The sequence below is a fragment of the Drosophila melanogaster genome, chromosome 2L (assembly GCF_000001215.4).
Source record: "Drosophila melanogaster chromosome 2L".
Taxonomy (NCBI): domain Eukaryota; kingdom Metazoa; phylum Arthropoda; class Insecta; order Diptera; family Drosophilidae; genus Drosophila; species Drosophila melanogaster.
In genome coordinates, this window is record NT_033779.5 from 11,385,886 (window position 1) to 11,399,245 (window position 13,360).

The 13,360-nt window shown below is 41.9% G+C and overlaps 1 long non-coding RNA gene across 2 annotated transcripts; it reads right to left on the reverse strand.

Annotated features, from left to right (window-relative positions):
* Nucleotides 1-1,984: 1,984 nt before the first annotated feature.
* On the reverse strand, nucleotides 1,985-6,435 carry lncRNA:CR43681 (long non-coding RNA:CR43681). Of its 2 annotated transcripts, NR_124198.1 has the most exons (3): nucleotides 6,350-6,413; nucleotides 4,977-5,533; nucleotides 4,226-4,754 (listed from the first exon to the last, which is right to left on the reverse strand). It is a non-coding gene; the product is annotated as a long non-coding RNA:CR43681 (long non-coding RNA). The 2 variants fall into 2 exon arrangements; NR_124197.1 differs by having other exon boundaries at nucleotides 1,985-5,533; nucleotides 6,350-6,435.
* Nucleotides 6,436-13,360: the final 6,925 nt, after the last annotated feature.

Below are 13,360 nucleotides of genomic sequence, written 5' to 3' on the forward strand. Positions count from 1 at the left end.
AAGCAGGGGTTAAAAGCCTGAAACTGACTTCAAATAATCTGCTTACGGAACTCTAAGGCTTTTATAAAGATTGGATTTAGATATATATTAAGCATATGTATTTGAATTGTTGATCAATATGTGACTTATTGATCGCTGCTGATTTACCCAAATTTATATTATAACGTAACCAGAACATGGGGCTTCACAATCCTCCCTGCCGCTACTTAAACAGTCCGACACGCTAAGTAGCCATTCATCAAATATCTTTCAACACATTTCAAGCGCCTGCGCTAATTGCCGCGGTGGAAAGCCAGGGCGTGTTTGGGAACCAGTCACAAGTCGCGATTCGCAGTCACCGAATCTTATCTGTGCATCTCGCGGCAACGCCAGGTTGTCGCCAACTGCCAACTGCCAACATTCAACTTGCAAGTGGCGAGTGGTTGGTGGTTGGCTGCCTGGTTAGTTGGTAAGTGCCTCCTGGTGGCAAGTGTTGCGTTGCATGCTCAGCTTAAAATTTAATAAGCGCAAACAACTTCATAAATTCAGGCCCAGAGATCGCTGCCCGTCATCTGACACCACCAAGTGCAAGAGCAAGACCACGGCCTCTGCACAGCAAATAAAATGGCAGAGAAAAATATGAATTTTCTCAAAATGATATAACAGCACCATGAAAGGGTGATACCTTGGAAATACATCAATATTATAAATATTTGCAGCTGGCAGTAAGAGTAAGAGTGCATTAGTTATAAATTTATTTAATCTATTCATCTGATGAAACTGTCAATTTTAGTTTCAGAGCTCTACACATTTTCTCTTAGTGTAGACCTGAAGGCAAGTTGCAAAGATCAACGAAGCACGACGACTTGGGGCGAGGATACGACAAGATCGCGTCGCACAGCACGAATATACATTTAATATTTAGCCATTAAATGCATTTATAATTGGCTTATCGTGTCCGGATCAACTTTATCACCCAATTTAGCGCGACTTCGAATTATTATTATGCACACATTGTAGTATTGTAACAGGTCCTCTGTGAAGAGATAGCGTATATATGTAGTAGGAAATATAATGGAGTCCTTCAACTAGTGTAGATATTCAAAAAATTTTAATGTTGTATTTACTTTAACTTTATAACTTGCTTTACAATTTTTACCAACTTAGACATTGGACTACATACTTTCCGAATTAAAACACATAAACACCCAAACTCCAATGTCTAGTAATAATAATTAACAGCAAACACAAATTAGCACTTGGCGACGGCATTAAAATTCCAGTCGGAACAATCAGCGCCCATGAATTCTCTCACGATCATTATCTTGGACTCGGAATTGGAGTGCGCCATTTGGCGGCTAAATGAAGAGGCTGCCGCAATGGGGCACCAGCAGAGTAAATGTCACTGCCAACAAATTTGTAACCCACCTGGCGAATCGCGAGCGAAACATTTTCCATGAAACTGCTCCAGTTAGAAATTTTTTAGCCCAATCGCAATATGCTAGCTGCTGCACAGAGATAAATTCCGTAAAACTTAATGCCAGATATCAAAAAACAATTTTATGAAATTACACAAATAAAAATTAATCGATTTAAAGTGCAGCAGATAACTGCATAAACTCACTTGTGTTGCATTAAAATATTAAATCAGTTAATAATTCATAGCTATCAGTTTTTTTGGTGTACTGCCTCGTGCGGCAGGGTGTTGAAAAATTGCAGGCACCTCTGGTGCCCAAACCCCCCTTTTTACACCCTGCCAGCCACACACTTGTGTCACGATCACTTTTCAGTCGCTGCCATAGCCACACATCCATTGTTGCATCTTGGCCGCGGCTGATCTCACAGAGATTGCGCCTGCGCGGCACTTTTTGGGCTGGTCATCGCGACATCATCGCGCCCAGCCAGAGAATTGATGAACGCCCCAGAGTCCCGGTTCCTAGCTGCACTCGCAGAAATTGTGTGATAGTTCGGGTAACATTTAAAGAAATTATCTCTCACTATTGCTAGTTGCTAGTGTTTGCCACTAATTATAAATAATTTATTAATGATAATGAACATTTAATAACAATTAGTTCAGCTATCTTATAGATTTCGTCCAGTGCAGATTCTGCCCGAGGAAGAGAGCCCATCTGCATGGAAGTGTTGCTGGAGTTGAGTTGGGGGTCGGACTGCGTCTATTTAAGGCCAAGATTTGATTGTCAAGCGGAGATATGCCAATTTCTCAGTCGGATCCTGGCAGCTCACAGCTTGTCGGACATTGTTCTGGCTATGAGTGTTGAGTGTTGAGTGCTGGATCTTGAATGCCGAATGCAGAATGCCGAATGTTGCATGTGGCGGCGATTGGAGTCGCCTCGATTGAAGCCGATTGCTGGTCAAGCGAAAGTGTCAATATAATTGGCCAAATTGATGCTGCTGCTACTTTTGCCGTTGCCTTGGGGCCCAAATTAGGCATACCCGGTCCAGGAACATTCCCCAAAGCTCGCCACGAAGTTCTGCGCACGGGCAGACACATTTCAATCAGTTTTCATTTTAGCGGCGAAAAGCGATAAATAAATGACAAAAACCATTTCATAAGAGAGTGAATGCCGTGCCGCTGACAGTCGCATCTGCTGCCGAACACTTGCAACTTGCAACAGCAGTAGCTGCAACATCGACAGCAGCAACAGCGGCAACTTCCTCAATGCAACATGCTACGTGCATAAATAGAAACAAACTTGAGACTCGTTTGCATGCAGCCGCTAGACTTTCACATTGTGACGTATTTATGGATATCAAGTGCCACAATTTCTGCACTCGCGGATTCATCTTTGTCCCACACTCGGCCATAGAACCGAGCTGCATTTCCTTTTCGATCCGACAGCCCAGAGAAATCCAGTTAGTTATGTGCGATCCCCTCTTGAAGACCGGGTACTTCTCCCCAAGATACATATTTGCATATCCATATTTGCTGCACTCACATATTGATGGATGCATTCGCTGGGCAATTATTTTGGCTAAAGGAATCTCAGTTGGTTAACTTTTTAAAAGGCATGACGATAATAGAAGATTTGAATTCCTATACCAAACTATACGGACATTATCTTAATCAGCGGTCGGAGAAGATATGCCAGCTATTCGACAGGTTCGGATAGGAATTTCTAATCGCAAACATTGCAGTTTGTCAGCTGTAAAAGAAATAGATATTCATTAGGTTGGGGGGAAAAAAAATAGTATAATAAATTGAACTTTAACAAATATACGTAATGAAATTCCAATTTGTTGATATGAACTTGTTGTTCTTTATCAATAAAAAAACTGATCAAGATGAAAAAAATGAAAAAAAGAGGTTGTATCTTTCCTTAATCTTTATATCTCGTCATTTCGCATAAAACTCGATGCAAATGGCTCTGTTTGGACAGAGTTCGAGAATTATAGACATCGTTTCGGAATGGCCTCAAAATTAATTAATTAATCAATTATGGAAAACACAGCCAATCCTTGCGTCCACATCCAGCCAACATCCATATCGATGACGCCGAGTGTTCCTCGGAAACGGGCTGAGTTTTTTATGTGCCAGCCATCCCGTGTGTAATGCTCGTTAAAGTTTTATTGGCTGCCGCTCCCGATGGGATATATGCTCCCCAATTCCCCCACCTGCATATTTCCCAATTATTGAAGTATGAAAAATGCAAAATCAGCGAGGGAAACAAAAGACGAACGAAGCTGGAAACTCTGATAAAATGTCGTGCTTTGCTTTTGAGTGCAGCTAATTAATTTTGATCCGCCAGTTGGGCAGCCACCCAGAATTGGAGTCTGAGTCACGGGTATTAAAAGCACTGTAATATTTTTCTCTCAGTGTACCCACCAAGCCCTGCACTTGCTGGCCAAAAAGTCAGCTCGCTTTTGGTTGCCCCACGAATCGGGTTGAGTTATGGCCAATTGTCATTCGTGCAACACATTTGCCATTCGATGACCTGTCAAGGCCCCAAAACTCTTCTCCTCTCATTCCATTCGGCTTTTCCCCATAGGACAGCACAGCAGCTTTCTACAGGTTTGCATGTCTTTCACAAATTTTTGTGCAGTTTTTCTCGTAATTTCGCATTTTGGCTTTATTGCGGCTAATGCTTATCCATCGTGCGGATTGTCTGGTCAGTCCCTGGCGTATATTATATGGGCATAAATCAAAACTTTCACTTAGCACGCTCATTTGTTTCAATGAAACCGCACCGCCCTCCTATCCACACTCGAATAGTGATAAAAATCTATTACAAGCTCATATCATATTTTATTTCCGTCCTCGCGCACTTCGAGCAAAATTATGAAAAAGCTTTTTTATGGTCCGGTCTCTTTTTACGATGATGACGAGCGGAAAAGGACAGTAGTGTCCTGTTCCGGGCATTGTCCTTTGGCCAAGTGACATATTAAATTTAATGGAAATTGATGAGCGCTTATTATGATATGAGATAGCCAGCTTCTTTGTCCGGTCCGCACTTCCGGGCCATCTCAACTTCGGGGGTGGTTGGATTTGGATGGATGGATTTTGGGTCCGGACTTTAGTATCTTTTTTATCATAAAAGTAATTTCTGCTGATGGTCGCACTAAATTCATTGATTCAATTTCCTTGCTGGCATTACGAATCTCATTTTTTTTTTTTGTCCCCGGAGCACAGAGACGGTACCAATAAATATGGATATAATATTTCAATATTTGTGCAACTTTCTTTTGGCTCCAACGTAAATCACGATTTGTCCAAAGACTTTTGTGTCTGTTGGCTTGATTTCACAGCGATTTTTCCGCTGCAAAGTAAGAAGAGATATAAATAAGAAAATAAAATAGAGGAAGCGAGTTTCGAAGAAGTTGGAAGCGCTTTTTTGTGCCTTTTGCAGTCTGATGGTTGCTATTTTACCGTTAAATAGGTTTTGTAATTTAATATTAGTCTTTTCTTTTCAGATTATATGAAGTATCAAAACATATATGCAATATAACTATTAGCTATTATTGAATAAATATAAGACAACTTAGTTCCTCTTTCTGTAATCTCCTTTGATTACCCAGATGCCAGCGCACTTTCCTTGCAGCTCTGAGTATTCGATATACTCAAAACACCCGCTGCTGGGATGCAGTAACATTCCCCAAATGCCTTCCACCTTCCTTCTCCATCGGTATTATGGCCATTGTGCGAGGTCATAAATACTCACGAGCTCTGACAGTCGTCATAAAAGTGGGCATGATTCATATGCCAGGCTCCCCGGCCGTTTAACGACACTTTAATAATTCTCTAATTGCAAAAAATACGGCGAAATGTTGCACTGGGCCCAGCTCACGATGCCTGTCCCAGTTCCTCCGATTCTCCAGATTCTCGCACGGACCCGGCTTTTAATGGTCGACGAGTGCCTTTTAATTGGGTGGCGCCCAATGCCATAAAGCAGCACGAGGGGATCGGGTTCGATTCGCCCCGGGATCACTTGGGCTGGGTTGGTTTGGTTTGGTTTGGCTTGACGCGATTCGATTCCATACGATGCGGTGCGTTCCGATGCGGGTTTTGGGTTCCATGGGCCGCCGGGCATCTCTCCACCTGCAGAGAATGCTTATTCATAAGTTTTTGCTGCATAATTTAAAGCGACACTAAAACAAACATCACAAAAGCCATTAGGATTTCGTCAGACAGGCGAAAAACATGAACAGCCCAAAGGGTAGATGAACATACCCTTTCATTCTCTATGTGTGGCTATTACGTACTTGGTATAAATTCTAACATATATCTAAAATTAATCCAGCATTGAAAATCCCATTGCTAATATACTACATTTTCGATATTACTTATTGAATACATTTTTAACTTGTTTATAAAAATTAGTTAGCAAACTTGGTTAAAAAGTAAATATCCCCCATAATAAAAGAGCATGCGGAATTTTAGATCCGGTTGGGGTAAAAACGAAGAAAGTTGAGGGAAAAATGCCAAGGCAACTTAACGTCATAATTTTCTGGGCATTTGAACGTTGTCTTGAATACCGGGTTTCCCTCCTTTCGGCTGGATTTTCTTTACTTCTCTCTCCCCCCCCCCCTTCTGCTTTTGTTGTAATAAGTTTCCACTTCGTCGCCAAATTTCATTACGCACTCGACCGTCCCTCAAACTCCCCGTCGATGTTGACATATCGGATTACGCACTAATTATCCTTCTAATTAACCCTTCTGTCTTAATGTTCTTTTCGCCTCACCTTGAAGGCGGCTTGCCTAGGGAATTTCTCGACCGGCTCGGTTTCCGTTTCTATATCTGCTTCCCTTTTGGCCACGACTGTTGCTCGAGCATGACCCTCTTCACGCCGAATGCCCTGCCCCACTTGGCTTTCCGCCGTTTTTAAGCCTATTAGACAAAAACTCTCATAATTACTTTGTTACTTGCCACTGGCAGTTGCCACTTGGGCCGGCTTTAAGCCGTTTCGCTCGCCGCCTGTCACCAGTTTTCAGACTAAGCATATCGATATCCATCGGGGTTCATTCCGATGACTCTGACAGGTCTGTCAAGCGATTTGACTGAGGCCCAGTGGCTACTGGAATCGGAGTTTCTCTGGGTGAATGAACAAAGCTTTACAGTCATAATTGGGGATTATGCTATTGCCATTCGATGGATAACATTTAAAAGAAATAATTAAAAAACTTTAAAAAAACAAAAATAATTTTCATATTTTTGTTGTTTAGATAGTGTGGCATTACAGCTGCAATCTAAATTTATCTGCTCCTAAGCATCCATCCACTTGACATTAATGATAACTGCCTAATTGTAAGTTTTCAGCTGTAGCCTGTAATCAGGATTGTGTCCTCATGGACACACATTAGTGCCGGGCTGAATTACACACAGTAAAGTCAAATCGACGTGGAGGGGCATTCGAGGGAGGCAATTTAAATATTGATTGTTATATCAATGCATCAATATCTAAATTTGCATATCGCCAGCCGCAAACTAGCTCCATCTCGCTTCGAATGCAAATGTCACCAAATTATCCCCGAAATGGATCATTTGGATGGGTGGTGGTCGGTCCGGTGGGTAAGAAGATGGCCATCCTATGAGCTCGTCCTTTGTGATGTTTATCATTAAATGCATGTTTGGCCAGGCCTCGTACACAGTTTCCCACCTTATCGCCTGGTTATAGCTGTCCAATAATATTACCGCCCCCTGGTATGCCTGTATGGTGGGCGTGGCACATTATTATTGTATGTCTGATCACAGAGACCACAATGAAGCAATCAGCAGCAACAGCCCAAACAATTGAGTCCATTGAAATTGCAGTTGCAAGTGCGAAACTTACTCCCCATTTATGAGTAATTCCGCTCCCACTCAACCAATTCGAATTAAATGCACATGGTTTGCAATTGCATGTGTGCAGATGGAATAAATGCAATATAGATATGCATATTTACTCTCGATTTGTATTTGCATGCAATAAAAATATCAAAGTCCAATCTCGAGATATTTTCCTTTTCTTTAAATATATTTTGGGCAACTCGATGAGTTTGTTGAGCTTGCTCAGATACAAAAGTATCTACTTCGATTAAATTTTGTATAGTACATTTCTTAAATAGGCTTAGTTACTTTTAAACCTGCCCACTTTTAGCCAAGACAAAATATTATATTATTATTATGTATGTGTGTGTGTGTGGAGATGTGATGTTCGTAAATATACCTTCAATAGTCGTATGTGTTTTGTTTGAGCATTGTGAATTGTGTTTGAGAGTAAATATTTGTGCAGCACAGAACTGCAAGAAGCCAAGATGTTTGATGCCCTGGCAATGAGTGGAATATCCGTATAGATGGTTGGCCAACACCACCACCGCCACCCACTTCCCAAGATCCAAGAGTTGTAGGCCAAGTGCAAATAGCAGACTGCCGCCACCTTTCCTGCCCCCTCCGTGTGCTGGAAACTTTAGATGTTGACCGTTGTTTACAGTCGACGTTGATTAAACAGACATAAGGAGTGGGGCGGCTAGCCACCCCAAGCAACGCCCCCCGCCGAAACTGATATGCTGAAATCAAAGATGTTGATTTCCGTTGGGAATCGTCGCTTCGCTCCAAACTTAACCCATTCGCTCCGCACAATTGCCTGTTGACCTCCGATTCCGATAGTGACCACTGACTGGAGCTTCTGCTTCCTTTTGACCCTCCACTGCACTCGTCATATTCAATTACAGGGCTTTCATCGTGCGACTTCCTGCCGCACTCGAATCCAATTCAGATACTCAGGCAACTCAAACTCGCACCGAGTTGTGAAATTAATGTGCGCTCTGATTTACATCGACCGCACCCAAAAGGTCTTCCCGCTGGGTATGATATGTTAATTCACAATAGCAACGCCAAACAGTTGGCTACACCGCGATAATAATAATCAAAATTCGTCATTGAATATCGCATTTTTCTTGTATTAAACTAGATACATTATTCGCACTATTTCACTCATAAGTAGTAGATTGCTGATAAGGATGAGGTAATTAATTATAAACAGCATATTATATATTTCAGTTCCCTATAAGCAATTTGCTTAACTTCATTTTTTTCAGTGCAGCATTACAAATACTCAAACGATTCAGACACGCAGCCGTCACAGTCAGCGTCAACAAAAGGCCAAAGGGGGTTAACAATTGCATTCATATCCTCAGCGAAACGGCAAAGAACACTCGCATATGGTAAATATAACTGACCGCTGACCAGGGCAGGGCGTGGCCCGCCGCCCCTTTGCACCGGATGGACATGAAATCGATCGCCGTGGCGAGAATCGATCCCTCACCTTGCCCCAACCCCAAAAACACAGCAGCTACCCCTTAAATTATCGCATAATGAGCTGTTGCTGCTGACGGAGGCTTCACTTTCCTTCGCCAGCATTTTCACACATTTCAATTTCATAATTGATATGTGGTCAATTTGCTTAAACGACGACTAACACACGAAGCCACAATTTGTCGAAATTCTCAGCGTTGTGGTTATCAAAACGCAGAAAGTTCCCCTTTTGACATTTGATATGGATGACACGCAAGAGCTTCGATGGAAGAAGATTTTATCGGACTTCGAAACGGGAAGTATCGCGTTTTGGTTTCACTCAACCAAAGGGTTTAAGTCAATACAATTACGGCTGATTCGATTTGTTTTCATGTTCGCACTCCTGCTGGTGATATTCAATCTTTTCCAATGGAAGTGGTACAAGACAGGCCAAACAAATCGCAAAATCATTACTAAATACGAAATGTTTGAGAGAGTTGGGTGACTTGGTATTACATTATCTTTAAACTGTTTATTTTTTAGATCACATTTTGCACTTGTCTATTTACCAATTAAAATTCCTTTTATCTATAGCCACCTGCAAAATTCACGATTGGCCTGATTGGCTTTATATTATAGAATCACACACAGTTATTCATTCACACAGTAAAATTCGTAAATTATGACGAGTATGGCAATGCCGACACTTTTTGTATATAAATACGTATATAGCTATATAAAATCCGAGCGAATTATCATTTTGGCACGACGGCCAAGAAATAGCGACTGATGTCCCAGAAACCGCGAAATCGTGTGGACTTATTCCGCCCCCAACAACTCTTTGAGCCCCCTCCATCGTATAAGCCAAAGAAAATGAGGATAAGATCTACGAGCCAAACAATTCGGTTTTGACGTTTATGATCAAATTTCTTAAATCAACTGTCATGTCCGACTGTCATATTGAATAATTTCGGTGGCTTTATGCTCCGGCTTTATGGTGTAAATGGCGGGGAAATTGGGGGATCGCCGCACTTGCTATGCATAATTTATGGCCACATTATGGCCAACTTTTCGCAGCGAGTGAACTCATTCTAATTAAGTGGCCCGGACCTCAGACCCCGACTCCATTCCGATGCCAATCCAAGTCCAGAGGGGCCAGAACGTACACTCAGAAATCAGTTAAATGTGATCTCAGTTTCGTTCACAACTAAATATGATAAGTAAAAAGAAATGAATACATTTATCAAAAATAGTTATTATTTTGAATAAAGAAAATAAACTCAAGCCCCAGTATTGGAGTAAGTTAATTTCTTAGTTTTGAGGTTCTATCAATTTTTCTTTTTGTGTATTTTGTGCTGAGGAGGAGCAGTGAAGAGGCCCAGTTGGGGCCAGATACGTGAGTTGGCCATGCAGGGAAATTAAAATGCGTGGACACGCATTTAAAATTCGAGGCAGGCACAAAATTTAATAATTTCGCTTTTTGCACAACATCATCAACACAGATACAGATACAGAAAGTGCTGTCGATTGACGATTGCCCGATCTTTCGACCTGGCCAATTTCGAGTTCCGTACCCGAATCGGTCGGCCGTCTGCGATGGGGCTTTATGATTTTATTATTCTCATTTTTAATGACAACGACGATGATGATGACCAATAAAGATATTAAAACGGCGCATGAAATGTGCCCCCGAAATGGTTTCATAAATGGCACTGCGCACGCCTCCGCGAAAAGGGGCGGCAGTGGGAAGGGGCAGAGGTGGGGGGATGGAAATGGAGTTGGGGCTTTCCCCGCATATGCCACGAATACAAATTTGTTATGATGGTTTTTATGCCCTCGCCACAAATGAATATGTAAGAGCATACGCATTCACATTCACAGTCGCATTCATTTTGGCCCTTTCCATTTTGGCCAGTTTCGACTGCTGATGCATTTTAAGACGGCAGCGTGTGGCGCTCAGTTCAGGAGATTGCATCTCGTGCATGCCACTTAAACAAAAACGGTACTTCATTTAATAAAAAATGTTATTTTTAAAAGTTTTGAGCTTAGTTTCATTTCATAAAGCAACTGCTTTGATTAAAGGTTTTGGGAGAAGAGCTTATTGTATCAAAAAAAAAAAAGAAAGGATTAACATGATTCAAATTATTACCAAATGAAATTATTTAGAAAGCTATATTTGCTTTTTTTTTTTTGATTTTCAGCTAATTTCTATACAACAACTCTCTTTTACCTTTCAGTGATAGTTTAAGTGCACTTTATAAAGTAGAAGGGATCTTGGAGCCATAAGATCTTGTAGCCGCTCCCCTCCCACTCAAAATCCTCCTCGTTTCCCGCAAGGAGATTCAAAATCGTAAAGATCTGCTGCGTTGCGGGTAACAGAAATCAGGCTCAGATCTTGGGCTGAAACCCTCCTGGTCGCCCTGTCTCTGTCTCCGCCAGCGTCTCCGTCTCTTTCTGTATCTGTATCTTTATCTCTGCTCCGCCGGGCTCATTGCGGATTGGGGGCCGCGGTGTGTGTTTTTACGAATCACGGATTCGATGTTTCGCATGAATACGTAATTAAATCTATAAATCGGCCAATTAAAATGCTTTGATATCGTGACAACATAACATTGGACATTGCCGTATGTTGAGATAGTCTCCGACTTCGACTCTCCCTACTTACATACATTCCCCATCCTCTCCAGATTCTTCTCCGATCTTTTTTTTCCCAGTCGGGATTAAAAATAAAATTAAATTATTATACGAAAACAAAGTGGGCAGAGACCTTCGATTGCGTCGCATTTAGCTTATTTACTAAATGCACTTTTTGGTTTGTATCTGTATTCTCGACAACGATCGTTGGCATATTATGTTATAAGCATTCTTTTAACGATTGTGACAGTTCAATGCCCAGCATTTTTTTAATTGTCCACTTCCCAGGCCGGACTAAACATGAATGAATTTTATTTGATTGCCAAAAGATGTCGATAAAGTAATCGCTGCGAAGAGGGTCGACTATCTACACACTCCAAAAAGGACGCTTATCTCACTCGAATGCAGAAAATCAACGAAAAGAAATATGCAGTCCAAGGGATTCAAATGATTTAAAACAAAGCTTGTTTTTAAACTGTCTGCATTTTGGTCACCAAACCATTTCACGAGTTGATAAACCTTTTATAAAAATTAAAGCTGACCCTTTTATTGGTCCTTTAATTTATTTATTTCTTTTAATTGTATTTATAAATAATTCCATTTAGAGCATAAACCAGAGTTGAAGATTTATGGTTCAGATTTAAAATTAACTTAATATCCTTTGCTGTCCAGCTGTTTCTTTTAGTTTTTCCTCTTTGGTTGAAAACCGGTTGCCTTTCATGGCTAATATGCATATTAAGTTGACCATCTCGAGACGCAGCCACTAACCACTGACCACTGAGCTTTAACCAAATGCCCGCCTACGTCTGGCCCCACTCCCAGATACTCCAACGCGGTGACAAACTATCCAATTATAAAATGGACAACTCCCTGCCGATCGCATCGACGACATATGCAAATGGACCAAGCGCCACCGCGATGGCCTGGCTGCATCCACCACCATCCACCATTCTGACCACCGCCTGCACCACCTGGGCCCAATTGCGACTCATAAAAGTTGTGGCAATTAACAGAAACGAGATCAGCGCGGAGCATCCGCATCCACATCCATATCCACATCCACTTCCAGCTCGCCACCCACACACTCGGCGCCTGCTGACTGCGGTTGGCAGGGATTAACTAAAGCGTCGATCTAGCGATTAATCGCAACAAGTGCCGGTCCAGAACGGAGGCGAACCGGAGGGAGGATCCATCCATGCCCCAGGCGTCGCCAGAGTCGCCTAAACCAAGCTAAGTAAAAAGGGGTCAGGATTGGGGATACCAAAAAACATTAGCTTAGTTCAAGAAAATGGAAAATAATGTTAATAATGGAAATATCAAATTAATGTTGATTGCTCTAAGTAAGGGTATATTTAATAACTAATAAATTATATCAATGTGTGACGAAGCGCACCGATGCACCGAACGTTACTCAATGAAATTTTGATGACATTAAATGAAACGATTTTTGAGATTGTTGCAACTTAAATATGCATCAAAGGCTAGCTTCCTTTGCATACCTTTTGAACTACTGAGTATCAGAAATAAATATTTTCATTTTCGATTTTTGGCTGTGTCTCTCGTTGGAAGGGGGGGCCTAAATGAAGGGAATCGTCTAGTGCTCTGTGTTGCACATTATTGCCGCCTGTGGCGCCGACTTAAATGCCGAGCCCAGTTACAATCCCGAGATCAGGAACCCAGGATCGAGGATCGCGAACTTGGTGGGGTGGGATGGTAAAGGAAAGGGCCGCCAACCAATCGAAAACACATTTGTCGCTGGCGAAACAGCGACGACGATCAGTTCGTGGGCTGTTTCGGCGAATTCCCGGCATTTCCCCCGGAAAATGGCAACCACCTCCCTGGCAGCACCACACTGCACAATACCAACTACCATCCACCAACTACCAACTACCAACTCCCAATGCCAATCGTCCAGATCGTGAGAGTTTAGTGCGCAGGCAGGCTCACTGAGCAGGCTATACCATCATCGGCTGTTGTTGTTATTGTCATCATTTTATAATTGTCGTTGTAAGCTCCTCA